This window comes from Drosophila willistoni, unplaced genomic scaffold (assembly GCF_018902025.1).
Source record: "Drosophila willistoni isolate 14030-0811.24 unplaced genomic scaffold, UCI_dwil_1.1 Seg485, whole genome shotgun sequence".
NCBI classification, from domain to species: domain Eukaryota; kingdom Metazoa; phylum Arthropoda; class Insecta; order Diptera; family Drosophilidae; genus Drosophila; species Drosophila willistoni.
Window position 1 is genome coordinate 2,988,655 of NW_025814416.1, and position 15,937 is coordinate 3,004,591.

The 15,937-nt window shown below is 38.4% G+C and overlaps 1 protein-coding gene and 1 long non-coding RNA gene across 3 annotated transcripts in view; both read right to left on the reverse strand.

The window, feature by feature from the left end:
* LOC111519568 (S-adenosylmethionine decarboxylase proenzyme) overlaps positions 1-15,937 on the reverse strand; it is a 296,107-nt gene that overhangs the window by 121,608 nt on the left and 158,562 nt on the right. The gene's annotated exons all lie outside the window — the stretch shown is intronic.
* LOC124461427 lies at positions 6,981-7,403 on the reverse strand. The gene is made up of 2 exons (XR_006955059.1): positions 7,238-7,403; positions 6,981-7,098 (listed from the first exon to the last, which is right to left on the reverse strand). It is a non-coding gene; the product is annotated as an uncharacterized LOC124461427 (long non-coding RNA).

Consider the following 15,937-nt stretch of genomic DNA (forward strand, 5'->3'; position numbering starts at 1 on the left):
AAGTTATTTGCCCCTACTGTTTCTATTAGCTTCGAAATCAGGGCGCTGCATTTGGCTCCACGGATGTATAAAGGGGGTGGTCTAGCCGATTTAACTTTATCTACAGCGCCGGCTTGATCGTCTTGCTGATCGGCAAGAATTCTAAAACGATTCCCGCTAAGGGGTGTTACTCGTTCATTTGGTTTGGTTATTTTCGGTGTATTGCCACTTTTTTTCTTTTGCGGGCTTAGCTTCCGCTTAGTTATTTTAATATATCTGTCCATTCCAGTTTGGACAGAAGTCGTTGGGTTTACTATTGTGGCTGACTCTGGGCGACTTGTCGTTGACGGCTTGAGGCAGGTCAATACTTCGGCAGACGTTGCAGTAGTTCCTGTCAACGAGCTGACGGTGCTGGTTGCTGTCAACGAGCTGACGGTGCTGGTTGGTGCAATCGGTGACCCAGTTATCGATATTGATGGAGAAGCACACTGCTCTCTCCATGGTAGGTTGCTGTTAATTGCTGAGTGGATGGCACTTTCGGTGTTATTGCTTACGTTAGCATTCGGTGGGGTCGGCGACACCACCGAAAAGTACGCGTTGTTGCGTTGGACCGAGAGTCGACGCTCACGTTGTTGTTGTACAATTAGTTCTTGTAGCTGTTGCTGGTGGGGATCGAGAGAGCTTGGGCCCGATTTGGTGGACATGGCTTTTGTAAAAACGCACTTTGTTGTTGCAACTTACAGCAATCTAATAGCAATATGATTGTAAATAGGCGTCTCTGAGGCGACTGAGAGCCCTACACAACTTTTTGCAAACGCAGACTTTTTTTTTTTTTTTTTACACTTAATTTTTGCGGAGTGCATTAAAAAACACGTCTGCACACGGCGGCAGTTGAATTGGAATTGATTGACTTTCAAAATTAACCTAAAAAAATTTTAAAAATTTTTTGAAGTGAAAACTTCTTTAGAATCGTTGGGAGTGATTTCAGACTCGATGAAACGAAAAAGCGACACTAAACAGAGACACATATAGATCTTATAGTATTTAGCCTGCGAGAGAATGAGATGCAAATATATAAAAAGCATTATAAATAAAAAGCATTATGAAAAAACTTCGACCAAGCTGGGAGTCGAACCCCGGCCGCCCGATCGCCAAGCGAGCACACTAACAACAGAGCCACGTCGACACTTTGTAAATTGTCGTCGAGTTGTGTAGTTAATGTGCTCGCGTGTCTCTAAAAAGAGACATAACGACAATGCGAAAATGAGATGCGTGCTTAACTACAGAACTCGACGGCAATTTAGAAAGTGTCGTCGTGGCTCTGTTATTAGTGTGCTCGCTTGGCGATCGGGCGGCCGGGGTTCGACTCCCAGCTTGGTCGAATTTTTTTTTTTAATGCTTTTTATTCATAATGCTTTTTATATATTTATATATTTTTTTGTGATACATTTTTATTGACTTTTTATTTACTTTTTATACCCTTGCAGAGGGTATTGTAAAATTGGTCAGATGTTCGTAACGCACAGAAGGAGGCGTTTACGACCCCATAAAGTATATAAATTCTTGATCAGCATGAGAAGCTGAGTTGATATAGCCATGTCCGCAAAATGTTTTCTTCTAGACCTATATGATATAGTGGTCCGATCTTAAAGATTTTCATACTTTATCTTACCCGGGTAATAAAAAACCCCAAAAAAAGATTTCATCCCGATAGCTCTTAAGACGGCTGAGTAAAACGCATACGCACAGACGGACGGACAGATGGACATGGCTATATCAACTCAGCTTCTCAGGTCGTAAACGCCTCCTTCTGTGCGTTACGAACTTCTGACCAATTTTACAATACCCTCTGCAAGGGTATAAAAAGTAAAAAGTAAATAAAAATGTATCACAAAATATATAATGAATAAATGCACAGCAACTAGAATCACTGTCTGTTCAGCTCTCTAAAGTGGGAGAAATATGTGCATGCGAAACCAGATTGAGCAATGGAAAAACAGTTTTAATTGTGGCAATTTATATTTCACCGAATCAATCAATAAATAGCATCACGGAATTCATTCATGAAAATTTAATAAAGTATCCACCAGAAGTATCGCGGATACTTAGAAAAGATTACGATAAAGTTCCAATAATTTTAAGTGGCGATTTTAACGTAAATTTTGCATTGGACACAGCGGTTCCTTTAATTGACTTTCTCAATACAACATTCAGTTTAAAAATGTGTAACAATCGCACTGAATCAACAACACGATCAAAAACAACAATTGACGCGGTATTTCAAAGATATGTTGACAACATCGAAACCAAAGCATTTGTATCATATTTTAGCTATCATAAGCCACTCGTATCATTTGTTGAAATTGAAAACATTGAGGATGAATAATAATAATAAAATGAAGAAAATAATAAAATGAAGAAAATAAAAAATATGACCTTTATAGCAATATTATAATGAACCTATAATTATCCCGCTCCTAATGCTGCTTTCGTCTCATTCTCTCTCAGTTTGTTTTACGGAAGGTTTCACTTCTATCGTGTCTAGCCGTTAGACGCCCTCTTTTTTTTTTTCATTTTGTAATTATGTTAGAAAATCAAATTAAAATATTAAAAATGTTACATAGTCGTTTAAAATAATGATAACTTCCGTATGTGATTGAAAAAAAAACGGGTTTCACTACATTTTTAAAGGGAAAACATGCTTTAAAATATATTCTGACTTTGACCTTGAATATTACAGCACCACAAACCCGCAGCACTCTTGACAAACATTAATTTTGAAGGTATTCTTTATCGTAAGCTTTTTAAATTTTTAAAACCGCTTTATCGGTTTAGAAGCTATGATTTTTGCAATGCTAAATGCCACTGTGCGGCGTTAGAGTGCTCGTGTGTTTGTAAAGTGAGCGAGATAGCATATGGTATGAGGCATGTAAAAACAATTTAATAGACAACAAATTTGAACTATTTGTTTCACCTGGTGCATGGTATTGTAATGACTGGGTTCCACTTTGTTTAAATAATTGAGAAACAAACACGTCAGTGAATATTCAGATTAATTTTTATTCCAAAAATATTCTTTATTTATGCGTGTCAGTACATACATACATACAGCTTGGTCAGCGTTCACTCGCTGGCCTGGCTCTAGCTCTTGTTACGCTTGTGCATACATGTTTTATACCCTTGCAGAGGGTATTATAAAATTGGTCAGATGTTTGTAACGCACAGAAGGAGACGTTTCCGACCCCATAAAGTATATATATTCTTGATCAGCATGAGAAGCTGAGTTGATATAGCCATATCCGTCTGTCCGTCCGTTCGTCCGTCTGTGCGTTTGCGTTTTACTCAGCCGTCTTAAGTGCATTTGAACAAAGAAAGCCCAATTTTTGTGTGGGCAAATATTAAGGAGGTTTTTGCTAAAATCTTTAATATTACAGATAGATACAAAGAAAATCAGAATTAAATTTTCTTCTGCTTCCCCATCCCCTTGTACATGCAACTATCTCATTGATAAATTTGGTAAAGATAGCGCCACCGCTTCACCGATTTTTCGTATAGCACTTAATGATATAGAGGTCCGATCCTGACGGTTTTGCATACTTTATCTTACCCGGGTCAAACATCGACTAAAATTGCACACACGTTGTGGAAAAACCCTTAAAATTTTAAACTAAGGCAAAAGATCACAAACGCAGGATGTCAAGTGGCCGACGCCGATCATCCCCCGATCTTCTAAGAACTATATAAACTCCGATACGATAAATAAAATCAGTTCATATTTTGAACTCAATGAATGAATATTGGGTTATTTTCCTTCTCTCTGGAATCTCTATTCAACTCAATTCAATTATTCGCTCTCTTTCAGTCTCACTGAAATTTACAACTTGTTTGTGGCGGGAAATAAAAAAAATTCGATTTTATGGCAATTGTATTGAGTAGCTCTGTTAACAAATATTTTAGTTGGCTAGTTAACCAGTGTTCCTTAAGTCAAATTTAGTTCTTCTACTTAAATTATGCAATTGTGGTATTACTTAATGTAGTGTCGGATAGTTTTCTCCTTCTAATGCTTTAAAAACATTTTTAAGGTTTACCAAAATTTTACAATTAATTTGATGATGTTAATGCTTATATTTTGCAATCTACAAGCTCTTTTTTTTCTTTTAAAATGGTAGCGATGGTATCCCAATTTTGTGCTATTGAATAAAGAATGTAATAGACTGTATTTCATCTAGTCTGACAGAAACTTTTGAGCGTTACATTAAGGCGGGAATATAGCCCACATTTTTAAAAATATTTCACCATCTTGCTACAAACGAGTAAGAGGTCAGATAGTTCTAGAATAACCCTAAATGTTTTTTCGACAATATTATTTAATGTTGGAACATTAATGAGGTTAATCGAAAAAAAAAAATTCAAAAAGACTGACAAGTGCCTTAAAAAAAAAAAAAATAATAATAATTATTTAATAATAATTTATTTACACAAAACGAAAAAAAAAATAAATAAAAATAAAATTTAATTTTGTGGAAAGTTAAAAAAAAAAAAAAAAAACGGGTAAAATTACCCGTAAAATCATGGGCTGTAGGGCCAGGGGTGGTAGCCCCTTCTCAGAGCTAAACGGATTCAAAAAGCCAAGAATATCGCGGGCATCAAAGGAAAGAAAAATTACCACTAATGAAAGCCAATCAGAATCCGAATATGACGAAGTAGAAATGACAGAAATGCCAAAATCCAATGACTCGGCACCAAAGGAGAATAAAGATCCAACAGAAATGTCAAATGGCAAATCGCAAAATAACGTTCTATATTATAACAATAACAATACACACAAGGGACCATTTGTGGTGTATGTAGACAGAGTAGATGGAAATAACAAAGAGAGCAATAAAAGCAGATTAGCAATTAATCCATTAGAGCTAAATGCAGTTTTGTTTAAACTAAAAGTCAAAGACATAATAGCTGTCAATAAAATAGGATATGGACGTTGCAAGGTAGAATTTAAATCGGCAGCTGCAGCCAACATATTTATCGCATCGGACCATAAAAAATATGACTATGAACCCAAGTTACTAAAGCATTTCCTATACAAAACTGGAATCATATTCTAGATCCCCACGAGATTCTCAGACGAAGAACTTAAGGAGTATATCTCAGCACCAGTGGACATACACGAGATTATTCGTGTGCGTAGAAAGGAGAAGGACAATCTAATTGCAACATCTAGAGTTAAAATAGTTTTCAAAGGATCTCAAATACCAACAGAAATAACTTTCCTATACTCAAAAGTTTCAGTAAGTCCTTTTGTACCTTTTAGTCAATGCTACAGATGCTTCAGATTTAATCACTTTGCGCAGCACTGCAAACAGTTAGACCAAAAGTGCAGCAAATGCTCCCTGTCACATGATAAAAAAGAAACCTGCACACAAACTATTTGTATCAATTGCGAAGAAAATCACCCAGCTACCTCAATCGACTGCCCCGCTCGCAAGAGAGCCTTTGCCATACAGAAATGTATGACAATGGAGAATCTATCCAGAAATGAGGTAAAAATTAGATATCCAGCTCTTTTCCAAAGACAAAATACGATAGAAACTAATGATACAACACAATTTCCCATTCCAACATGGCAAAAGACATCTACAACCCCAACTCTGCAGAACAACACAAAATTATCAACAAAACAACTACACGCTCACATCCCATATAATAAAACATTAAAAAACATGCAAAACAGACGAAATGAAGAGAGAAACTCTTCTGAAACAATGAGTACCTGGAAAGCTACTCTAAATGAACACAAAATTACTTTAAATGAGAAATACGTTAACACACATGCAAACAACACATTTAAACCAACACCCCCACCCATTACATCCCAATCTAATCAGCTTACTGACAGCCCCTCTGCTCTTGAAATGGCAGAAGAAGGCTTATCACAGCTGGCTATAGACATATCCTCATTTAGAACTAATCCAAACATTCAACTAAATTCAATCCACTATAAATTTTTAGAGACACTAAGAGATAGAATCGCACAAACTAACACAAAAATAGATATTATAAAAATAAACCAACTTAATTAAATTCAAATCTTAATCCTTACTTAGTACCTTACACTCAACATCTTATTATAATAGACATATGAAGATTCTACAGTACAATATACAGAGCCTAACGCATAACAATAATAAACATCTACTAGAAATATTTTTAATAAACAACGACATTGATATAGCAATTATATCTGAAATCTGGGTCACAAATAATGCTAATTGTAGTTTAGCGAATTACAACTTTATTTGCAACCCCAGAGCAGATGGATATGGCGGAGTAGGCATATACCTAAAAAAAATATATAAAATTCACACAATTAAATTGTATTAGTGAAGTAGAAGTGATTTCAGTGTCCACTATGAACCTGAAACATAACATAAATTTATTTAGCGTCTATGCAGCGCAAAGTTTAAGTGATGATCTTTTTGAGAAAGGATGCAAAGAAATATGTTAATATTCCCATTCTAGGCAACAAGCTAATAGATTTAGGTTTCGATCACAGACACATACAATTCATTTACAACTACCTTAAAGAAAGAGTTTTGACTATGGGAAGAACAGAAATAAAAATAAGAAAAGGAGTAAGTCAGGGTAGCTGCCTTAGTCCAATACTTTTCAATTTATACACAGCTGAGCTGCACAAGATATGCAACCAAATTAACAGCATACTATTTCAATACCATAAAAACTTTTCAGACGCTAAAAACATATTAGAAAGACAAGTTACAGAATTTAGTAAAATGTGTAATAAAATCAACCTGTCATTCAACCCGAACAAATCTGCTGCTTTACATTTTAATTTAAGACGTAAACCCCCACAAATAATATGCAATAACGTAGCTATAAGGGACGTAGATAAAATTAACTACTTAGGAAGACTGATTAGCACCAATAATTCCACGACCCAACACATAAAGGAAACAATTGCTAAGTCAAACAAAACAAATATGTTTCTTCATATGATTAATGGCTGTCGTTTTGGCACCCATCCCAAAAATGCAATTCTTTTCTATAAGGCCTTTACAAGGAACAGGTATGAATATGCAAGCTCTTCATTTGCAAATGCAACTAAAACAGTAATGGGCATCATAAATACTCATGCTAACTTACATTTAAGGAAGGCATTGGGGCTTATTAGATCAACTCCAACTTATATAATATACCACCTAGCGGCCGAACTTCCAGCAGAGTATAGAATTAAATTTACCACAGCAAAAGAACTGGTCAGGGTCTTCGCTTATGGCCTGCCAGCAGCGTCGCTTCTGTCCAGTGTCTTTCATGCTAATAAAACAAGTTATGCCAAAGTGTACGCTGAATTTAAAGATGTCCTGGACAACATTACACCCATAGAGACAACTCCTATACGCACACAAAAAATCTTCATAGATGCCAATTTTTCCAAAGGTGCCTTTAAAAACAAAAGAGATGCAAATGAAACAATAATACTCTCCTTGTATAAAGAAAAAATTAAGAACTTAAATTCAAAAAATTTTGACCTGATTTACACAGATGGTTCAGTTTCTGACGATTTTACTGGAAGTGATTTTTTTCAATTGGGCTCCAACATCACAAAAAGCTATTACAGCAATAAAAAACTGTCATCATTGACTGCGGAACTCACAGCTTTGGAAAAAGCAGTGGAGTTTGCTGATTCGAATCACCTCTGCAAAGTAGCGTTCCTAACAGACAGTCTCGGAGCAATCCAAACAATTAGAAACCCAAAAAACAATAATTGCATTGCTCAAAGAATCCTTAAAAATATAGAAAATAGTTATAATATCATCTCAGTCGAAGTACACCACATACCTAGTCACTCAAACATAAGAGAAAACGATTTAGCTGATACCGCAGCCAAAAATGCCAGACACGATGGAGTGTTCACGCACATAAGCTGGACAATCAACGATGCTATCATTCACATGTACAACAAAATAAAACTGTACCCACCACCGCTGTACCCGCCGCCGCTGCCACTGCTGTACCCGCTGCACCCGCTGCCACTGCTGTACCCGCTGCCACCACCGCTGCTGCCGTTGCACCCGCTGCCACTGCTGTACCCGCCGACTATATGTCTGCCATGCGGGCTGCAGCCTCGCTCGCCGCCCCCGCCACTGGTCCCGACGCTGACCCATGGGAAGAGATGCCCGCTTTAGTGCCCTCCGTATCGACTGCCGCGGCCGCCATCACACCGGCCACTTCCGCCTCCCCCAGCCTGGATGAGCAACTGGTGACGCTGCAGAAACAACATGAGTTGCTACAGCTACAGCATCAAATCCGCAAACTGCAGCAGGGGATTGACGAATCCCAAGCACCGAGGCAGCAAGTCAGTGACGTGAGTGTCATTGAGAGCATGGTGGCTCGATTTTCAGCGGATACCGCATACGATGTGAAGAAATGGCTGAACGATCTGGAAGACGCATTTGAAATTCTGCAGTTGAACGACCGCCTACGGTTGGTCGCATGCCGTCGTATGCTGGATGGTACGGCGGCGGTGCTGCTGCGCACGGTATCGGTGCACAGCTACGAAGAATTGAAGGCAATCCTCTTGCGAGAATTTGGACGCTCGTGTAGCATCGAGGAAGTGTACCACGCTCTGCGTGGCCGGCGCATCAAGGCAGGCGAGGGATGTTTAAGATTCGCAATCGAGATGCAGGAGATTGCCATGAATGCTCCGATTCCGGAGAACGAGCTGGTCGACCTAATCATTGATGGATTGCGGGACAACTCTACTCGAGTCGGCATGCTGTACTCAGCTCGGACAATGGCTGAACTGAAGCCCCTACTGGAACGCTACGAGCGCCTCCGTATGCTGGCCGCTGCCTCCAGACAAAGCAATAGTGTGAAGGCGCAGCCAACCACAACTGCCGTGGCGCCTGGAAAAAAATCGTCAGGCACCGTCACGAGTGAGACCAGATGCTTCAACTGCTCAGGATGGGGGCATTACAAGAGTCAATGCCCGAAACCAATGAGACCTCCGAATTCATGTTTCAAGTGTGGCATAGTGGGCCACAGCTACAAAAACTGCCCGTCTCGAATTGGGAATGCCACCAATATCACTGCTGCCGCCGCCGCTGATGAAGCGGGAGATCGACTAGACCATTTACAACTGGTGAGTGTTGCTTTTGTTTGTGATGAAGTGCAAGATAGGAGATTTATAGATATGTTTTCTCCTTGATTCGGGCAGTCCAAAGAGTTTTATCCGTCAATCTGAAGTCCCCTCCAACTGCCGTCTTAGCCCCCGTACATTGAACTGCCGTGGTTTAGGAAATAGCCAACTTCTGTCCTTAGGCCAAGTCCAGTGTAGGGTTCGCCTCCGCAACACACATACAATACATACGTTTGAAGTCCTGACGAACCAAGCAACCGAACTGCCGATGATTATAGGTAGAGATCTTCTGTATAAAATTAATATTAGACTCTGTAAAAGAACGAGAATATGAAAAAGAATCGTTGATACTTATGAATAAACCGACTGAATGTATAAATCCGAAACTTACTGCTGTTCTGAAGTCCTTTGACATATTTATGGAAAAGAGAGTGATACTGCCGTGTGATAGGAATGAGATTGTATCTGCCGAATTGTTGTCTGATTCTCCCCTTCCGAAAACTTCTGCTGTACCGTCAGAAACATTGAACGATGCACTTATGGCGATAAATGCCATTGAGCTCCCTGCTGTCAGTGAATTAGACTTTGATATAGAGCCCGAGTTACGGGAAGAGCAAACCGCAGCCCTTAAGTCTATTATTTCCACTTCGTATGTACAAGTTGATCCAGATTTAATCAAGCCCATGAACTATGAGATGAAAATAGAATTGACTAGCCAAACTCCGATTTTCTGCCGCCCCCGCCGTCTGTCGCACCACGAATGCATCGAGGTGTGTGAGATTTGTGACGATCTCTTGAAAGCTGGCATTATTCGCCACAGTAGTTCCCCTTACGCTGCCGCGATTGTCCCTGTACGCAAAAAGGACAACACCCTAAGAAAGTGTGTAGATTACCGAACAAAATTACAGTTCGAGATCATTTTCCGATTCCTCTGTTAGATGATTGCATTGAACATCTGGGTGGCAAATCATTCTTCACTATCTTGGACTTGAAGAACGGTTTCCACCATGTGAAAATGCACCCAGACTCAATCAAATATACTGCCTTTGTAACCCCTGATGGCCAGTTTGAATATGTACGCATGCCCTTCGGACTTTGTAATGGCCCTTCCGTGTTCGCTAGATTCGTTTATTTTGTCCTTAAGGAATTTATTAACCGAGGTCAACTGGTGATATATATGGACGACATTCTAGTCGCGTCGCATGACTTTGAAACCCACCTTGAGATTCTGAAGGAAATATTGTATGTGTTAAGTCTGAAACAGAGTTACACTGCGATGCTAGTTCAATTGGTTTCGGAGCAGTGCTCCTCCAGAAACAAACAGACGTTAAATTACACCCAGTGTCCTACTTCTCTAAGATGGCCTCCGCCGCTGAATCGAAACTACACAGTTATGAGCTAGAGACGTTAGCTATAGTGTATTCCTTAAAACGTTTTGAGACGTACCTTAAGTTCATCCCGTTCAAAATCGTGACCGATTGTAATTCCCTTGCGCTGACACTGAGAAATGGTGGACATTCCGCCAAGATTGCTCGCTGGGCCCTGCTGTTGGAAAACTATAACTACACGATTGTACACCGCTCGGGAGTTGGTATGCCCCATGCTGATGCTCTAAGTAGAATAGAAACTGCCGCATACGTTGACGATATAAACCACGACATCCAACTGCAGTTAACCCAGAACCGGGACCCTGAGATTGTCAAACTCCGAGATGAGTTAGAGAAATATGAGATAGCGGATTTCGAACTGCGAGATGGAGTAGTGTACCGCCTGTCCTCGACGAGTGTACCCCAACTTTATGTCCCTTCCGAAATGATAAATCATGTCATACGAGTAGTGCACGAGAAGCTTGGCCATATGGCCACGGAGAAATGTTGTGCACAGATCAAGAAGCATTACTGGTTCCCGTGTATGAAGTCTTATGTTAACAATTACATTAAAAATTGCCTCAAGTGTATCTACTACTTCGCGTCCGCTTCGGACCACCGTGTCACGCTACATAGTATTCCGAAAGTGCCCCTTCCGTTTGATACCGTCCATATTGACCATTTGGGCCCCCTTCCGTCCATACTTTCTAAGAAAAAGTATCTTCTGGTTGTCATTGACGCTTTCACCAAATTTGTGAAGCTGTACCCTGCCGCCACGACTAATTCACGTGAAGTATGCCAGACATTAGAATCTCAGTATTTTGCAAATTACAGTAGACCCCGCCGAATCATCAGCGATCGAGGTACCTGCTTTACTTCCTCCGAGTTTGAAGAATTTCTGAAGGCCAATAATATAATTCATGTGCTGAATGCCACTGCCTCACCCCGGGCCAACGGCCAAGTCGAGCGGGTTAACCGTGTGTTGGGCCCCATGTTGGGTAAACTGACGGAACCTGTGGACCACGCAGATTGGGTCCAACAACTGCCGAACATAGAGTTTGCATTGAATAACTCCGTCCACTCCACAACCAAATTTGCCGCTTCCGTACTTCTATTCGGTGTTGAACAACGAGGTGTGGTAGTAGATGAACTAACCGAACGGTTGGGTGAGAGAACGGAGGAGGTCGATGCCTCAGAGGTAGACGTCCGGAGATTAGCCTTTCGTAACATTGTTAAGTCCCAAGAATATAATTCGGAATATTATTCGAAGCATCACCTCCCTGCCGTTAGTTTTGAGGAGGGGGATTTCGTAGTTATTAAGAATGTGGATACTTCGGCAGGCACGAACAAAAAGCTTATCAGGCGGTATCGTGGTCCGTATGTGGTTCATAAAAAACTTCCGAATGACCGATATGTTATCCGGGATGTAGAGGGCTCCCAAATCACCCAACTACCATATGATGGGGTCCTAGAAGCCTCCAAATTAAAGCTATGGGTTGCCCCTGATCAAGATTGCACTTCTGATAGCCAAACAAAGGCGACACCAGCCACTTAAGATTCTTATTTACCCCCCTCCGTTGTTACCAATTGGAATCGAGGTCGATTCCTCGTCGAGTTGTAAGATTCCAATTATTTAAAGTCTGTTAAATGCTCATGCATATATCGATTGTTAGTAATAAGTATCGATTGTTAGTAATAAGTATCGATTGTTAGTAATAAGTATCGATTGTTAGCGATAAGTCCCCGATAGGTTGAGAGACGGCGTCTCTCTTCTCTTCCGGCGATGCAACGAGCAAGTTGCATCTGCGCAAAACCCAAAGATTAAATCCGACCAATACAAACTAATCTTTATCATTTTTACTTAATAATTAGGTGTTTACAATATCCTTATGTGTCATCACAACCATGGTTCCAGAGAAAAGACCAATTCCATAGACTGGAGATAAAACAACTAAACAGAATACTAAGCGGTCACGCATTTGACAAAAACACTCTATTTAAAATGAAAGTCGTTGACAACAACTTATGCCTTCACCTGTAACATTACAGAAGATATCTCACATATTATTTTAAATTGTTCAAAATACACAAACACCCGAATGAACTTACCAACACTAACAAAGTACAACGATATATATCGATTACTCGCGCAAGAGCCTATCGCCAACTACAAATCGATAACACAATTTACTAAGGCTGCCAACATAGAACTCTAATAACAATCTAATCCACATATAGATAAATTATATTAAATAGCTAATTCATTTATAACAAAAACCTAAATACGAAACTCATCATCACGAATACGCTGTAGCGTTAACCTGTTATACACAGGGAGGCCAAAGAAATCTTCTATTCAGAAGTAACTTAATATCAAAAAAAAAAAAAAATAATTAGGTTAATCTGTACAGTATAGATCTCCCATCGATTTTAGTGCCAGAAGCCGGGTGACCAGTGCGCCGCCATTAATGTCCAAAGAAATCTTCTATTGAGAAGTAACTTAATATCAAAAAAAAAAAAATAATGAGGTTAATCTTTACAGTATAGATCTCCCATCGATTTTAGTGCCAGAAGCCGGGTGACCAGTGCGTCGCCATTAATGTAATTTACTATTTGCGATATACATGATATATGTATATCTTTGATTTAATAACATGGCAAATAATTTCATAAATCCATCGTCTTTTAGTATCTTAAAGGGTCGACAGTTTTTGACGGTCCATTCAGTAGCGGCTTCTAAAATCCACTTTTGGTTTCGGAATCTACACGTTATGTGTCTGTTTCGGTTTTCGAGCGTTTTGCCATTGTGTATCATTTGTGTTTTTACTAAATTTCAAGTACAATTGGAGTACTTGAGAATTTGTAAACATATATTGCATTTAACGATGTTTTTAATCTCTTCTTCATTATTAGTCCGTCCTCTTTTTATATCATGCACCAATAGGGTGAAATCGTATGTTAAAGTCGGCAAAATGTATGTAACATGCAGAAGGAAGCTTCTCCGACCCCATAAAACAGTTTTTCTTAAAAAGTATAAAAGATAGAGACATCAAATTTGGTTTATATACTCGTTTAGTTAGCGCGCAGAAAATAATTGTTCCAACTTTTTGCCACGCCCCCTTCCGCCCGTGCAAATTAAACAAAACTGATTTTCTCGGAAATTAACAAAGCTAAAATCACCAAATTTATTATGAAGATTTGTTTATTTTGCCCCAGTCACTTTCGCATCCATAATTGAGAAAAAACCAATTGCCTCTTAAATAGTTATTGAACTAGAAGCGTTTAAAAAATGTACTAAATATTGGCATTTTTTGAACTTTGATGGAATAAAACTAACAAGACTCAACGAGTATCAATACCGTACCTACATACACTAGGTAAGTGAAATATTTACCTATCAGATGTATATAGTCCCAATATGCGGAGACCTACGACAGCAATGCGTAAGTCATAAAATTAAGGCAACCTCGCCTAAAAAATGCGCTGCAGGTATAAGGAAGAAGAAGAGCGCATGCGTATTGGCCTGTAGCTTCTTTGTATTTAAATGATAACATTGCAAATACTACCTGTTTACATATATGCCTTTCTACAATGATAAATTGCTAATTACCTGCTTTGGAAAAAATGACAAGACAGGTAAATGTCATTTAAGTTGATGAAAAGTTTGTCCTATTTGTGGGTTGGTCGTTTTTATTTCCGTTTACCTAACAACTTAATGTAAATATTAAGTTGGTTACCTAATTAATACAAAAAGGGTAATACCGATTTTTCGTTCTACCTAGTTAATTCAAAAAATATAACATAAAGAGCTACTTATTGCTCTCGTTTGCGACAGTTTATTTTTAACTTCATAAGTGGAAACACCTTAAATCAGGACTGAATAGTATTTGTCAATATAATTTAAGACAGTTTTATTTAATTGTGCAAAAATGTTGTTAAAGAATGAAAGTATTTTTGAAGTTTTCCATGTCTGTGAAAACCCAGGTACATGGCTTTGCCTCGCGGAAAGGATTAAATAGAATATCAGTGATTACCAATTGGAGAGCTATCCGAAAAAGCACAGGAATGTAAAAACAAAGATTACAAAAGGTTCAGATACACTAATACATTAAAAACTTCTCGTGTTAGACAAAATTAAGACCTTTTCAACATGCTGGCAGCTTCTTCGGACCCACTTATTGCATCACTGAGACACGTGCGATCACGAAAGAATTTGGAAAATAGCAACTATAGTCCCGAAATGTTGAGTTTATTATATACTGATGTAAATATTGAAAATTATTTTGAAGAAAATCAGCCATCAATAGCAAATTTTCAAAATTAACCAAAAAAATTAAAAAAAATTTTTTTTCTTTTTGTAATTATGTTAGAAAATCAAATTAAAATATTAAAAATGTTACATAGTCGTTTAAAATAATGATAACTTCCGTATGTGATTGAAAAAAAAACGGGTTTCACTACATTTTTAAAGGGAAAACATGCTTTAAAATATATTCTGACTTTGACCTTGAATATTACAGCACCACAAACCCGCAGCACTCTTGACAAACATTAATTTTGAAGGTATTCTTTATCGTAAGCTTTTTAAATTTTTAAAACCGCTTTATCGGTTTAGAAGCTATGATTTTTGCAATGCTAAATGCCACTGTGCGGCGTTAGAGTGCTCGTGTGTTTGTAAAGTGAGCGAGATAGCATATGGTATGAGGCATGTAAAAACAATTTAATAGACAACAAATTTGAACTATTTGTTTCACCTGGTGCATGGTATTGTAATGACTGGGTTCCACTTGGTTTAAATAATTGAGAAACAAACACGTCAGTGAATATTCAGATTAATTTTTATTCCAAAAATATTCTTTATTTATGCGTGTCAGTACATACATACATACAGCTTGGTCAGCGTTCACTCACTGGCCTGGCTCTAGCTCTTGTTACGCTTGTGCATACATGTTGTATATTTATGTTTTTTATACATAACATATTATACATATTATGAAATTGGTCAGATTTTTGTAACGCACAGAAGGAGACGTTTCCGACCCCATAAAGTATATATATTCTTGATTAGCATGAGAAGCTGAGTTGATATAGCCAAATCCGTCTGTCCGTCCGTTCGTCCGTCTGTGCGTTTGCGTTTTACTCAGCCTTCTTAAGAGCTATCGGGCTGAAATTTTTTTTCGGGTATTTTTTATTACCCGGGAAAAAAAGTATGAAAACCATCAGGATCGGACCACTTTATCATATAGGTCTAGAAGAACTAGAAGAAACATTTTCATAAAAATTGGAGTGTGCTATGAAATTTACGTATGTGATAATATTGGATATAAACCCCAGATCCCAAAATTTAAATCTGATCGAAGAAGAACAAATTGTAAAATAGAGAGTAAAATTGTTTTGTTTGTATATTGATGAATTGAGTTGCAGAAAACAAACA